This window comes from Peromyscus californicus, unplaced genomic scaffold, assembly GCF_007827085.1.
Source record: "Peromyscus californicus insignis strain IS unplaced genomic scaffold, ASM782708v3 Scaffold_5__1_contigs__length_169319896, whole genome shotgun sequence".
In the NCBI taxonomy this organism is placed as follows: Eukaryota; Metazoa; Chordata; class Mammalia; order Rodentia; family Cricetidae; genus Peromyscus; species Peromyscus californicus.
In genome coordinates this window covers 139,666,738-139,679,494 of record NW_026294573.1, presented here as the reverse complement: position 1 = coordinate 139,679,494, position 12,757 = coordinate 139,666,738, and the positions used below count along the sequence as shown (strand labels likewise).

General features: G+C 43.8%; 1 long non-coding RNA gene across 3 annotated transcripts in view; it reads left to right on the top strand.

The window, feature by feature from the left end:
• LOC128097570 (uncharacterized) overlaps window positions 1-12,757 on the top strand; it is a 31,331-nt gene that overhangs the window by 16,589 nt on the left and 1,985 nt on the right. For all 3 annotated transcript variants that reach the window (XR_008213904.1, XR_008213903.1, XR_008213902.1), the window contains one exon: window positions 265-458. This is a non-coding gene — a long non-coding RNA (uncharacterized LOC128097570). The remainder of the gene's footprint in view (window positions 1-264; window positions 459-12,757) is intronic.

The window sequence follows — 12,757 nt, the reverse complement described above, 5'->3', positions numbered from 1 at the left end:
CAAAAAAATTCTACTGAATTTGGTTTGTTTGAAGATCCCCCAATAACACAGATTACAGTTTAAACCTCTGGTGGGGGGGGCAGATACGAAATGATGCAATCTGTCCGCTGTGTTTCAGGCACACAGCAGAGCCTCTGCCAGTCAGGTCACAAAGGCAACTGTCCCACGCTGTCATCTTCTCAGGCAGCCATTGCTTTCTTACATATCTTCACTTTGGTTTCTTTTACAGCAGCAGAAAACCAAGACTTTTTCTTTTCCCAACAGGGGACATCAGTTTTGTTTGTGTTATTCTGTCGGTGCCGTTGTTGATGAGGTTAAGATCACAGAAGAGGCTTTGCTGACCGGGACTGTGACCGAGTGCAGGGACACCTCTGCCCCCAGGAGCTCTGCATCCCTGATTCCAGGGTGCATCCATGCCAGGCAGGAACACCCTGAAAGGTGAAGATTCAAGCTTCCAGGTAAGAAGGGGGTCTGGCACGGTCAATGAAGGATTCCTAGTAGCTGCAGAGTCTGTCTTTGGAATGACATGTCCACATAAACACCATAATTCTTTTGAGTCTGAGACATTTAGCAAAGTATATTCTGTAATTTTCTACTATGTAACTTGTGTCTCAGGACATTTTCTATTTTCTTGCTTTCACTGTTTGTGTCTTTTCTTTCCCTCCCTCCCTCCCTCCCTCCCTCCCTTCCTTCCTTCCTTTTGAAACAAGGTTTCACTATGTAGTCCAATCTAGGTTCAAGCTAATGTTCTTTCTGCTTCAGTCTCCTGAGTTCTGAAATCTTAAGTATTTACCACCCTGAACCTGGCTTCAGTGTTTCTTTTTTGTTTGTTTGTTTTTTCTTTTTTTAAAATCTTTATTTATGTATGCAGTGTTCTGCCTGCATGTATGCTTGGACACCAGAAGAGGGCACCAGATCAAATTATAGATGGGTGTGAGCCAACACATGGATGCTGGGAATTGAACTCAGGACCTCTAGGAAGAGTAGCCAGTGCTCTTAAGCTCTGAGCCACCTCTCCAGCCCTCAGTGGTTTTTTTTTTTTTTTTTTTTTTTTTTTTTTTTTTTTTTTTTTTTTTTAAGATTTATTTATTATATATACACTATTCTGCCTGTAAGCCAGAAGAGGGCACCAGATCGAATTATAGATGGCTGTGAGTCACCATGTGGTTGCTGGGAATTGAACTCAGGACCTCTGAGCCATCTCTCCAGCCCCTCAGTGTTTTGTTTTAATACCTGGATTAGTTCAATATTTCCAGGCAAAGATACCAACTAATGGAGCAAATTACCAGCAGGTACATCATTCCTCCTGTAGCATCATTGAAGTTGGGCAATAATTTGTTTGAATTCAGGAAAACGTATAAACCCTAAACCTAAAGGAAGGTTTTATGGAAAGCTAAAAACCACCAAAATGTTAGAATTACAACTTGAATTCATTGTTATCAGTGTCTTTAGTACAAATTAAACCTGAGTGATAGCTTGAGAAACAAAACAAAACCATCACAAAACCAATCTTACCTCAAAAATTACTTCTTTTATTTATTAGGATTAATTTATCTTATTTTATGTGCCTGGTTTGCATGTACGTGTGTGCCTAGTGCTTCCAGAGGTCAGAAGAGGGCTTTGATTCCCTAGAAATGAAGCTGTAGACGGTTGTGAGCCTCCATGTAGATGCTGGAAGCTGAACCTGAGTCCTCTGAAAGAAGTGTCAATGTTCTTAACTGTGGAGCCGTCTTTCCAGGCCAGACTTCTGCTCTTCCCCTCTCTTCCCCTCTCTCTCTCTCTCTCTCTCTCTCTCTCTCTCTCTCTCTCTCTCTCTCTCTCTCTCTCTCTCTTTACATGTGTTCATGTGTGTGAATGCAGGTGCCTGCATGCCATGCATGGTGTGTGTGTGTGTGTGTGTGTGTGTGTGTGTGTGTGTGTGTGTGTGAAGATAACCTCATGCATCAGGGCTCATCTTGCACTTTTCTCTACACGGAGGTTTTAAATGGTTCTCTGCTGTGCACGCCAGGCTAGCTGGCCCAGGTGCCTCTAGGGACTCCCCTTTCTTTGCTCCAATCCTGTTACAGGAGTGCTGGGACTTGACATGGGTATTGGGGATCTAAACTCAGGGTCTTGCCTGAGATATGCTGTTTTATAAAGCTTAAAGTATTTTTAACTTTAAAATAAAAAGTGTCTGTTAAGATTTGTTGCGGGTTTGAATTTAAGATAAAATATCCTTCATAAACATTGTTTGGGGACTGCAATTTTTGAACACAGAAATAGACACTTCTGTAAACACAGATTCTGGAGTGAACTTGTAAACAGAATCACATCATTTAAATCTAATTCCTCAAGAATCATTAACAATTGTGAACACTTTCAAGGGAAATGGACTTTCAACTTATTACTCTTTTGAGGTTTTATTATAATTATGAACACATATTTCAAAAGTTGATGGGATTTACAGTGATATCTTCACACACACACACATTGTGCATGGATCATTTCAGTTTTGAACTGGGATTAAGTTCATGTCTAAAGGGAAGTAGCCAGAGCCTTTTGTGTGTTATTTATACAATAAAACACTAGATGGTGCTGTTTCTTGAGGAATTAACAAGAACTAGTATTTAAAGCCTTTTTCAGAGGTTGGTTTCTTGTTTTCAGAAGTGGGGAAAATACTACCTTTACTTTTTGTGCTTAGTGAAGTTTTAACTTCATGAATAAGAATCCACAATTAAAATGACTATGAACCCAGGGAGTAAATTAAGTAGGCTGTTGAAAAGGTGAGTGGTGGTGGTGGTGGTAGTGGGGTTTCTATGCTTCACAGGGGAGGAGCCAGCTCACAGGACAGACTGACTTTTGGGTTTTGTTGTTATGTTTAACTTGATTTTATAGAAGAGTTTTAGGTTTTCAGAATAAGTGTGACTGTGAGATTTTTCATAAAACCTCTATACAGTTTCTACTATTATTAGATGTGTACCTGTAACCCCAGCTATCTAGGAAGCTGAAACAAGAGAGTGGTGAGTGAATCCTGGGCCAGCCAGGGAAATCTCATGTGACCCTATCTCAGGGCTGTAGTTCTGTCGTAGAGAACTTCTCTAGCCTACATGAGATGACAGGTTCGATCCTCGCCCCCCCCCCCCACACATACATACACACTCAGCTCAGTGGCAGAGTACTAGCCTAATGTGTGCTAAGCCCTGGATTCCATTCTCAGCACCAAAACACAGAAATGCACAACTCTTGAGTGCACAGCATGAATCAATATGGGCACTGTGATGGCTGTTCTTGGTTGTGGACTTGACTAAATCTGGAGTTAATTAAAACTCAAGTGACTGGATATATCTGGGAGAGATTTTTTTTCTTAATTAAATAATTTGAGGTGTGTTGCAAAATGTTCCTTTATACTGTGTGAATATGTCACTGTGATTAGTTTAATAAAGAGCTGAATGGTCAATAGCTAGGCAGGAAGAAGTCAGGTAGGACTTCTGGGGACAGAGAGGTTTCAGAAAAGAAGAAAGGCAGAGCTTCCAACCAGATGGAGAGGGAACAAGACATGCAGGAGGAGAGATAAAAGCTATGAGTCACATGGCAACACATAGATGAATAGAAATGGGTTAATTTAAGTTATAGAGCTAGTGGGACAAGCTTAAGCTATAGGCTAGGCTTTCATAGTTAATAATAAGTGTCTGTGTCATATTTTTTTGGGGGGGGAATGGCAGACAGAGCAGAGAAAGACTAGTTATAGAAATGGGACTGTTATGCCCAGATCATGACCCCAAAGAGACCACCGAAGACCATAGGTGTCCACAATGCAACAGCAAGGTTTATTCTGTAGATACAAGTCTAGACAGGGAACTCATTCCTACACCCAATACAGTGAGGCAGGGAGGAGTTGCTCTTTCTTTGTGAGGCTAGCTTTTTAAAGGCAAAAACCACAAGCCCTTCAGGGGGGTGTGTTGGGGGTTTTGCACGGGTGCAACTCGGATTGGTTTATTTTTATCTCTGTTCTCTTTTAGTTGGGTGAGGGTATGTAACCTTTGAATTTACTGGTCGGTGGTTACAATTATCACTTTCAGGGCAGTCCAGCACAAGTCCCAGGCTTTGTCCTTGAGCCGCCATGGGGGCTGGCTGGCCTAGCATGTACTGACTGTGGGGGCTGGCTCAGTGGTCCAGGCTCTGTCCTTGAGCTGCCATGGGGGCTGGCTGGCCTAGCACATCATGCACATAACTCTAAGTTGGTGAGGGGTCCCAGACAGTAAACATCTGGCTGAACTTTGAGCAGGCAGAGTACATGCAGAAAAGGAGCTACTGCAAGGACTATGTCTTTTGTTCATGGCCCTCCCAGAAACTGCTTGCTCAAGTCTCAGGAAACTGAAATTGAGGCCTGCTCTCTGAGAGAAGACTGAGCAGCCTGTTATGGCATCTGCTTGGTCCTTTCAGGATTACCCACTTTTAATCCAGATCGTTTGAAGTAGGAAGATCCACCTTTATTCTGGGCCGCACCTTCTGCTGGCAGCCTAGATAAAGGATATGGAAGAAGGAATCTTTTGCTCTTTGCCTACTTGCCCTCCCTCTGGCTGGCAAGTCCATTCCTTCACTGGCATTAGAGCCTACTTCTTCAGGATTACAGCATATACTTGAAGACCAGCTGAGACACCCAGCCTCATGAACTGAACAATTACTGGACTCTTGGTCTTTCTATTGGTAGATAGTCACTGTTGGACTAGCTGGACCATGGCCTGTAAGTCACTGTAATAAATTATCTATCTATCTATCTATCTATCTATCTATCTATCTATCTATCTATCTATCTTCTATTTACCTATCTACCTATCTATAGATTCATTCTATAAGTTACGTTCCTCTAGAGAACCCTGACTAATACAAGAACATTATTATTTTTTTCAAGTTCACACTTACTTAGATTTGCTTAACTTGCTTCTCAAGCCCTTTAATGTCCTGGGATCACATCCAGAATACCATATTCTGTCTGTTGTTCTCATGTCCCTTGCTTCCTCTTGCTTGTGGAGGTTAGTTCCTCGATGTTTATTGTCTGGGGATTTTGCTACATCCAGCGTGGGATATCTGAGGGAAAAAATTCTACATACACTATGTTCTTATGTCTGTAACTTTATTCCTCTAAATCAAAATTCTATCAATACAGCTACGGCCCCATCAGGTATTCAGGACGAGAATAAATATAGATACACTAAGCTCTTTATCTGTCTACTTTATTTCTCTGGGATGAAATCCTGTCTCCATAGCCTCAATTCTGTCCAGTTCCCTAGCCCATAGTCCTGCTAACGAATAACTCCTATGCTTCCAGCCTCATCTTTGTCCTCCATTTCCTCATTCTCCATTTCCACTACTCTCTACTCCTAGCACTCAGAAAACTCTACCCGAGATCTGCTTACCCTCTATAGAACCTCTGTCTTCCCCTCTTTTCTCTCACCATGTAGTTCTGTCCATTTCTACAGAAAATGCCTGTCCTCCTCTCCCTAGCCATGTGGTTCTCTACCTCCTCAGGAATGTTCCTCCACCCTACCTTCCACCTTGATATGTAAAAACCTCTATTGTTCTCAGTCAGTTGCTCTGGAGAGCTACTAGGCCTCAAGGCAAGGAGGTGGTCTGAGCTTCATTTGCACAAGAAGCAAAGCTATGCATCCCCAGCCAGCCTGTCTCCTAGGCTCAGTGGGGGATGGGGGGGAGAGTAAGTAACCTAGAAGTTCTATAGGTTTGGAAACATTTGGGCATGCAAGAATTTCATAGCAGAAGACAGCTGAAACATTAAAGGCTGGATAGCACCAAATATTCACAATAAATGGCTTGCCTTTTGACAGACCCTTGGCCGGTCAAAGTATAGCTTTAATACACAGCTAAATCTCTATAATATATTCTTGTGGCCCACAAGAGATGTTCTTGATTTTGAGTAAACCTGGAGGTTCTGTGCATTCTTGGTCTGGCCAGTCATCCTCCTTAAGAATTGGATCTCTTCCAATGATGGCTAAGAGGTTACAGGTGTACAGTGTGAAGATCACAACACTGTCCAAGTGGCTGCTCACCACTGATGCTGCACCCCATGGTAAAGCTGCTGCTCCTCCTGTTTTCATGTTTTTTTAGAAGGAAGCACGAAGTGAGCACTTGTGGGGGCCTGTGTTTCACCCTACCTGCGGAAATTATTTGAAATTCTTTGCCATGAGAAAACTGTGTGTTCTGTTTATTTAATGAATCATTTATGCATACCAGTGTGGACTTATGGGTATTTATTCTACACCCTGGGTAATGATCCAGCACTGTGTTTTTCTGTTCCTTGTATTGTCCCCCCTTGGGTCTTAGGCTTGTTCACTTAGCTTCTGCATTTCTTGGGCATACTCCAGTCACTGCGGGGTGGTGGGGGGGTGGGTTTGTTTCAGCAACTTGTTCACTTTCTAATATGCAGATTTTTTTCTTAGTCTTCTAATAGGATTTGGCACCACTGTGATCTAAGCATTTTCTTTTTCCTGTCTTTAAGTTAATATCTAAAAATGAAAACAGGCGAAGCAGTGATAGTGCACACCTTTAATCCCAGCACTCAAGAGGCAGAGGCAGATGGATCTCTGAGTTTGAAGTTAGCTTGGGCTACATAGAGAGTTCCAGGACAGCCAGGGCTACACAGAGAAACCATGTCTCGAAAACAACAACAACAAATGGAAAGATTCATGAATGTAGGACAGGTGGTTGGTTGGTCAGTCTTTGCTGTGACTTTATTGTGTTCTCTTGAAGTATTTTGATTTTCTCCTTTTCTTTTTGCACTTTCATTATTTTGCATATTTTCAGCTGTCCTTTTAAAATGACTCTAATCATTCTTTGTAAATAATTGGTTATTTGATTGCTTTTTAAGAATGGATCGTGAACATTGTTCCACTTCCTTACATATATAATTTGGAATGTTTTACATGATTCCATTATCCTTTTATTTATAATATACTAAGCTGATCTGTGTTTTAAATACATTGCATATTTCTGGATGCACAGCAGGCTTTGAATACATAGTGTTGTCACAAATTAGTCATTTGCAGGTGTGTGGGGGCGTGAGTACACACATGCTGTTTGTCTGGCGATTGAACTTAGAACCTCATGCATACAGCACAGGGAGTCTACCACTGAGCTATATCTTACAGTTAGAGTACCTTTGAATAGTAATGTAAGGGGAACATTTGAGCCTAAAAGTTATTTAAGCAGTTTTGCATATTTAAGATTTCTGAAGGTTTCACTGGGTCCAATAATAATATTAGCATTTTAAAGCTCTTGATACATAATTGGATTTTACAAAATTGAGCAAATGGCATGAGGCTAATCTACAGAAGGAAAGATAAGGCTATCATCCAGATTATACAAACAGCAAAGGAGCCTTGGCTGAGAATGTAAACAAAACCAGTTGGTTCATCAAAAGTAAATTTTTTTCTAGAAACAATATCTAACTCAGAGCCTGGATACCCAGAATATGGGTTTGTTAAGGGCAACCCAGTCTCCACTCACAAGAGCTTGCTTAGTGGAGGGAGTGACAGCCACTTTGCTCCGGCCTGTAGCTAGAGTTTTCCTGCCTGGCCCACAGTCAGGATAAATCTCTGCCACCCGCCAGTCCCACAATCGCTCAGACCCAACCAAATAAACAGAGACTTGTATTGGTTACAAACTGTATGGCCGTGCAGGCTTCTTGCTAACTGTTCTTACAGCTTAAATTAATCCATTTCCATTAATCTATACCTTGCCACATGGCTCGTGGCTTACCGGCATCTTCACATGTGGCTTGTCATCATGGCGGCTGGCAGTGTCTCTCTCACCCAGCTTCCTGTTCTCTCAATTCTCCTCTCTGTTAGTCCCGCCTATACTTCCTGCCTGGCCACTGGCCAATCAGTGATTTATTTATTGACCAATCAGCAACACATTTGACATACAGACCATCCCACAGCACCGGCCCCCTCTTCTTCCCTCAGACATCAGCTTAATTGTACTACACTCTTCTACCCAACAGGTTCAGTTAGCATTGATGCTGGAACATACCAGAAAATGCTTACATCTGATAGGAGCAAGAATGGAGTCCATCCAAGCTCTTTTCAAGCTTTAGAAGTATTTTCCTTCCAGGAAGATGACATGTCCAATCCTTATTTTGCAGATGTTTTGTGGGTTTTTTGGCGGGAGAGGGGTGAGTGTCCATTTGTTTTTTGAGACAAGGTTTCTCCCTTGCTGTCCTGAAACTCTCTCTGTAGATACCAGGCTGGCCTTGAACTCACAGAGATCCTCTGCCTCCTGAGTGCTGGGATTAAAGGCGTGCGCCACCACTGCCTCATACTTTGTGGGATTTTTTACATTTCTACTGTAAGTCTCTGCACACAGCTGAATGTTAGCTGAGGAGGAACTCATCACTCCAAATTCTCTGTTAGAAGATATTAGATTTTTTCCTCAGCCTCACGCTGGGTCCAGAAAGATGGTCTTCATTTTTGTTCCCTTGCACTTGTTCTAGAATTTTATCTATATGTGAATTCATTTTCCAAAAGGATGCTTTGTTACATTATTGATTAATACGGAAAACTGGTTTTTGCGATCCAGTTCTCTGAAATTAAGAGTTTTATTGGATTTTAAGTTTTATTGAATTTTCATATTTTGTCTTTATTTCTACTGAGAAAGAAAGACGGGAAATTTTGGGCAGTATAAGAGGGGGCGGGGCGGGGGGGGGAGAGAGAGAGAGAGAGAAAGAGAGAGAGAGAGAGAGAGAGTCCTAGCCCAGGAATGAGGCTGAATCTTCTCACCATCAGAGAAGCAGCACAGTTAACAGCTAGCTGCTCACGGCTGTTCTCTCACTGCAGCTGTGAACCTGCAATTTTCTATGAATGTCTCTAGAAATCCCATTTAGGGAGAAAGAACAAACACTAAAGGTTGTGAGGGTGGCAGCATGGAGCTGTGTCTCTGTCTCCTTGCCACTGATGCTCACACATTGTTAGCTCTCCATCATCGTTCAGAAAGATAAGGCGCATCAGTGTAGGTCTAAGGGTGTGTGTCCAGGATGGTGAGGTTTATGCCCACCCAAGTCATCATCATATTTCAGATATCCCAACCACCCCCGATATGTTGCCTGCTCTCCAGCAGATGGTTCATAAGTATCACTGAATGATGAGGTTCCAGATGTCACTGTTACTTATTTCTCATAGTTGAGAATAAATACACTCTTGTTCTTGGTTCTCAAGTTCTGGTTTCTTTAGGAAAAAGAAATGATTTAAATAACAGCATCAGCAACAGAATAAGACAATCTTGGGCTTCAGGTGTGGCTCAGTGACCAAGAATGGATGTGGCGCAGATAAGGCCTGTGTTCTGTCTCAGCACTGCATAAATAAACAAAAACAAAACCAGACAAATCTTCGAGTTTATAGCAACAAGTATCAGGGAAGAGTGCTGTCTCCAAGAAGCAGGAGCAGCAACAAAAAGAATTCAGTCTCCTAAAATAATTTTATGTTGACCAGAACCTAACCTTGGCATGCCTACATGTCCCTTAGAATAACAATGGAAAGGGTCTTTCCTGCCGGGATTGTTAGCTGTGTGTGTATGTGCACATGAATGTGGCTAAAAGCATGGTGTATAATATATTTTTACATCATGAGAATCAAGATGAGCCTGGTTGTCTTCTGCCAGAAAACAATTCTGATGCTGACCCTGCCTGAGGAGCTGTGGGGTCCAGCACTTGTCCTTGCACAGTGATTTGGATGACAGTCTTTCCTACTTACTGTGACCAGCACAGCCCATTTGTAGACTGGGTTGTATTTCCAATAAATTCCCCCAGTTGGCAAACAATAGCTCCAAAATTCAGTAGGGTAGTGTTTTAGTCAGTGTTCTATTGCTGTGAAGAGATGCGATGACTATGGTAACCCTTATAAAGGAAAGCATTTAATTGGGGCCTGCTCACATTCAAAGGTTTAATCCATTATCATCATGGTGGGAGGCATGGTGGTGCTTGAGTAGACATTGTGAAGGCAATATGAAGGCCTAGACTTGACTTTACAGACTCCATCTTTGGGAAGGGACTCTGTCTTAGACCACCTGGTGATGGAGGGCTGTACTCAGTTCCAGGAAGAATCTCAGGAATGTGCCGGGACAACAAAACTTGAACTGATACCCTAGAAGCAGCCAATTAGTTTCAAATGTGGTTTTATGCTGAAATACCGTGCCCCATATGATGGTTAGCAGCGTTCTTACCCTGTGAGGAAAAGTGACGAAACACGACAGAATCCACTAACAAGAGTTTTACAACAGAATCCACTAACAAGAGTTTTATTAAGACAAGGAGAAAGGAATAGATGTGATCAGGCCTGCGGAAGGACACATGTGTGAGAAGAGGGGGGAGGAGGAGGCAACATGGGGCCTGCCTTTTTAAGGGCCAGCTCACACCTGCGCACTACTCCACACATATGCATAGATCACGTGGTCATGCCTTGTGATTACGTGACCTCATAGCCATGGGGCATGGTTTACTTAGGATGTATGACCTGGAAATGACTAAGCAGAAATGACTAAGTGTCTTGCCAGGCATGCGTGACCATGGGGGCCCGGTTGGAATTCCTATCACCATATCCCTTCACCCAATCCCAAAATGCCAAGGCATGTAATTCCTAGCTGGTGGTTTTTCCTTTTAAAAACTCTTCTACCCCTGAGCCCGCTGCTGCTGCTGAATTTCCCTCCATCTGCTGCATCAGAGCATAGGGTGGCCGTCCAGGTTTGAACTGAAAATAAAGACTCTTGTGTGCTTGCATCAGAAACTGGCTCCTTGGTGGTCTCTGGAGGATTCACAACACGGGCACAACACCATGGTGCTGGAGAGGTTGTTGAGAGTTCTGCATCTTGGCAGGCAGCAGGAAGAGGGCTTCTGAAACCTCAAAGCTCAACCCCAGCGACACACTTCCTCCAACAAGGCCTTCTGTCCTAATCCTTTCAAATAATGCCACTCCCTATGAGCCTATGGGGCCATTTCATTCAAACCCACCACAGGTAGGCTATGAATAAATTCAAGCTCAGAAGTGTTCAAAGGCTAACAGAGGTCAAGAAGGCTGTGGGCAGGTTAATCAGGCCCAGCCCCTATGTGCTATGTCCAACTCTGTGCTGGCTGCAAAACAGCCAGCTTTAGAATATGCCCTGCCTCATTAGGGTGACCACAGGAGACTGTCCGAACCGCTCCACACTGTCAGTGTGGTTTCATTCATAAGGTCAATGTTGGCTCGTATTCTCTGTTTCTCAAGAGAGTATTACAGGTTGAATCACAGCTCCACATTTATTTATTGAAGTCTTTACCCCAAAACCTCACGGTGTGACTGTATTTGGAGATAAGGTTTTTAGAGAGATAAGTTAAAATGAGGTTACGGGGTGTCCTCTAAACCAGTAAGGCTGATGTCCATATAAGAAGAGGGAGTTTGGACACAGATGTGTCAGAGGGAAGAACACACGAAGGAAGGATCAATACAGGTGCCAGTCGGACAGAGGCCTTAGGAGGAAGCCGCTCTCTCCACAACTTGATAATGGCTTCTGGCCTCCTGGAGGTGAGAACCGTTTCCTTTAAGTCACCCAAGTCTGTAATGGCCACCTTTGCAGCTTAGACAACTGAGCCTAGCAGGACTCCTTTATGCTAATTCACATCCTTACACCTAAAGCATTCAGAAAGCGGAGCCAGGCCCTGCTTTGGAGGTGGCCAGAGCACACGTCCAGAGTTTGGTGGTGTATGGCACATTTGATGTTGTCTGAGAGCAACTATGGAGAAGGCCAGGAAGCAGATGCCTTCTGGAGCCCCAGGTGAGCTTGCCTTCTGGTGAGCCAGTGGACAGGCCAGTGCAGATGTCTGCTCACCTGTCTCCTTCACAGTTACCCCATCTGCTCCACGGCCTCTGCATGTTGTCAGGTTCCCATCTTCTGGGACCATTGCAGCCCAGACAGAGCCAACAGTGGCCTTCGCCTCACCTCAGCATCTTGGCCTAGTCTCTGCCTTCCCTACAGTCTTATCAGGAAAGGTCTCTTTCCCCATCAAGTGCTCCTCCCCCGGGTACTGGGTATGTGAACCAGGACAGTATAATCCTACCCTCTAGAAATGTTGGCTCTTCTTTGGAGTGTGCAAACTTTGCTCTGCCTGTTTGTGCATCAGCATGCATTTAATTTTCTGTTCCCAAAGCTTTGACATCTGGTTCATTGTGACCCTAGAGGGAAAGTCCCTCCCAGGGCTGCAGTCTTTAGAAAAACCCACAAGTATCCTCAACTCCAGCTCATCTTTGATATGCAAACCAACCAATCTGGAGTTTATGCCAGTTTCCACCTGTCCTAACCACCCAGAGCTAAGTACTAGACAGGTAGGAATAGTTCCCAGCTCTCAGAACTGGCTGCAAACACCCTACAGACACCCCACTAAAGACCTTTGCTCAGATTTTCCTTCGCTCTGCCTGGCACCATGGTTCCAGTGCACGCTGCAGACTGTGGGAGCTTTCTCGATCAGTAGTGCTGTCACCCGTGGTCCGAGGAAGGCCCACTCCTAACCTGGACATCCTTTTCTCTGAGACATGGCCTGCTGATCCAGGTTTCTGGGCTTCTAAGCACTTGCCATGCACTGGGTCTCAGAGAGGTGACCTGTTGTAAAGAAGCTGCGGGGTAGTTGTGCACATGCACATCTGGAGGGCAGGAGCCCCATCTTTGATGTGCCCGTCCCCTGCTGTGCCCCTTCCTAGCTGCATCAGGCCCCGAGCTTCTCTTTGAAGCCTCCTTTTTGGCT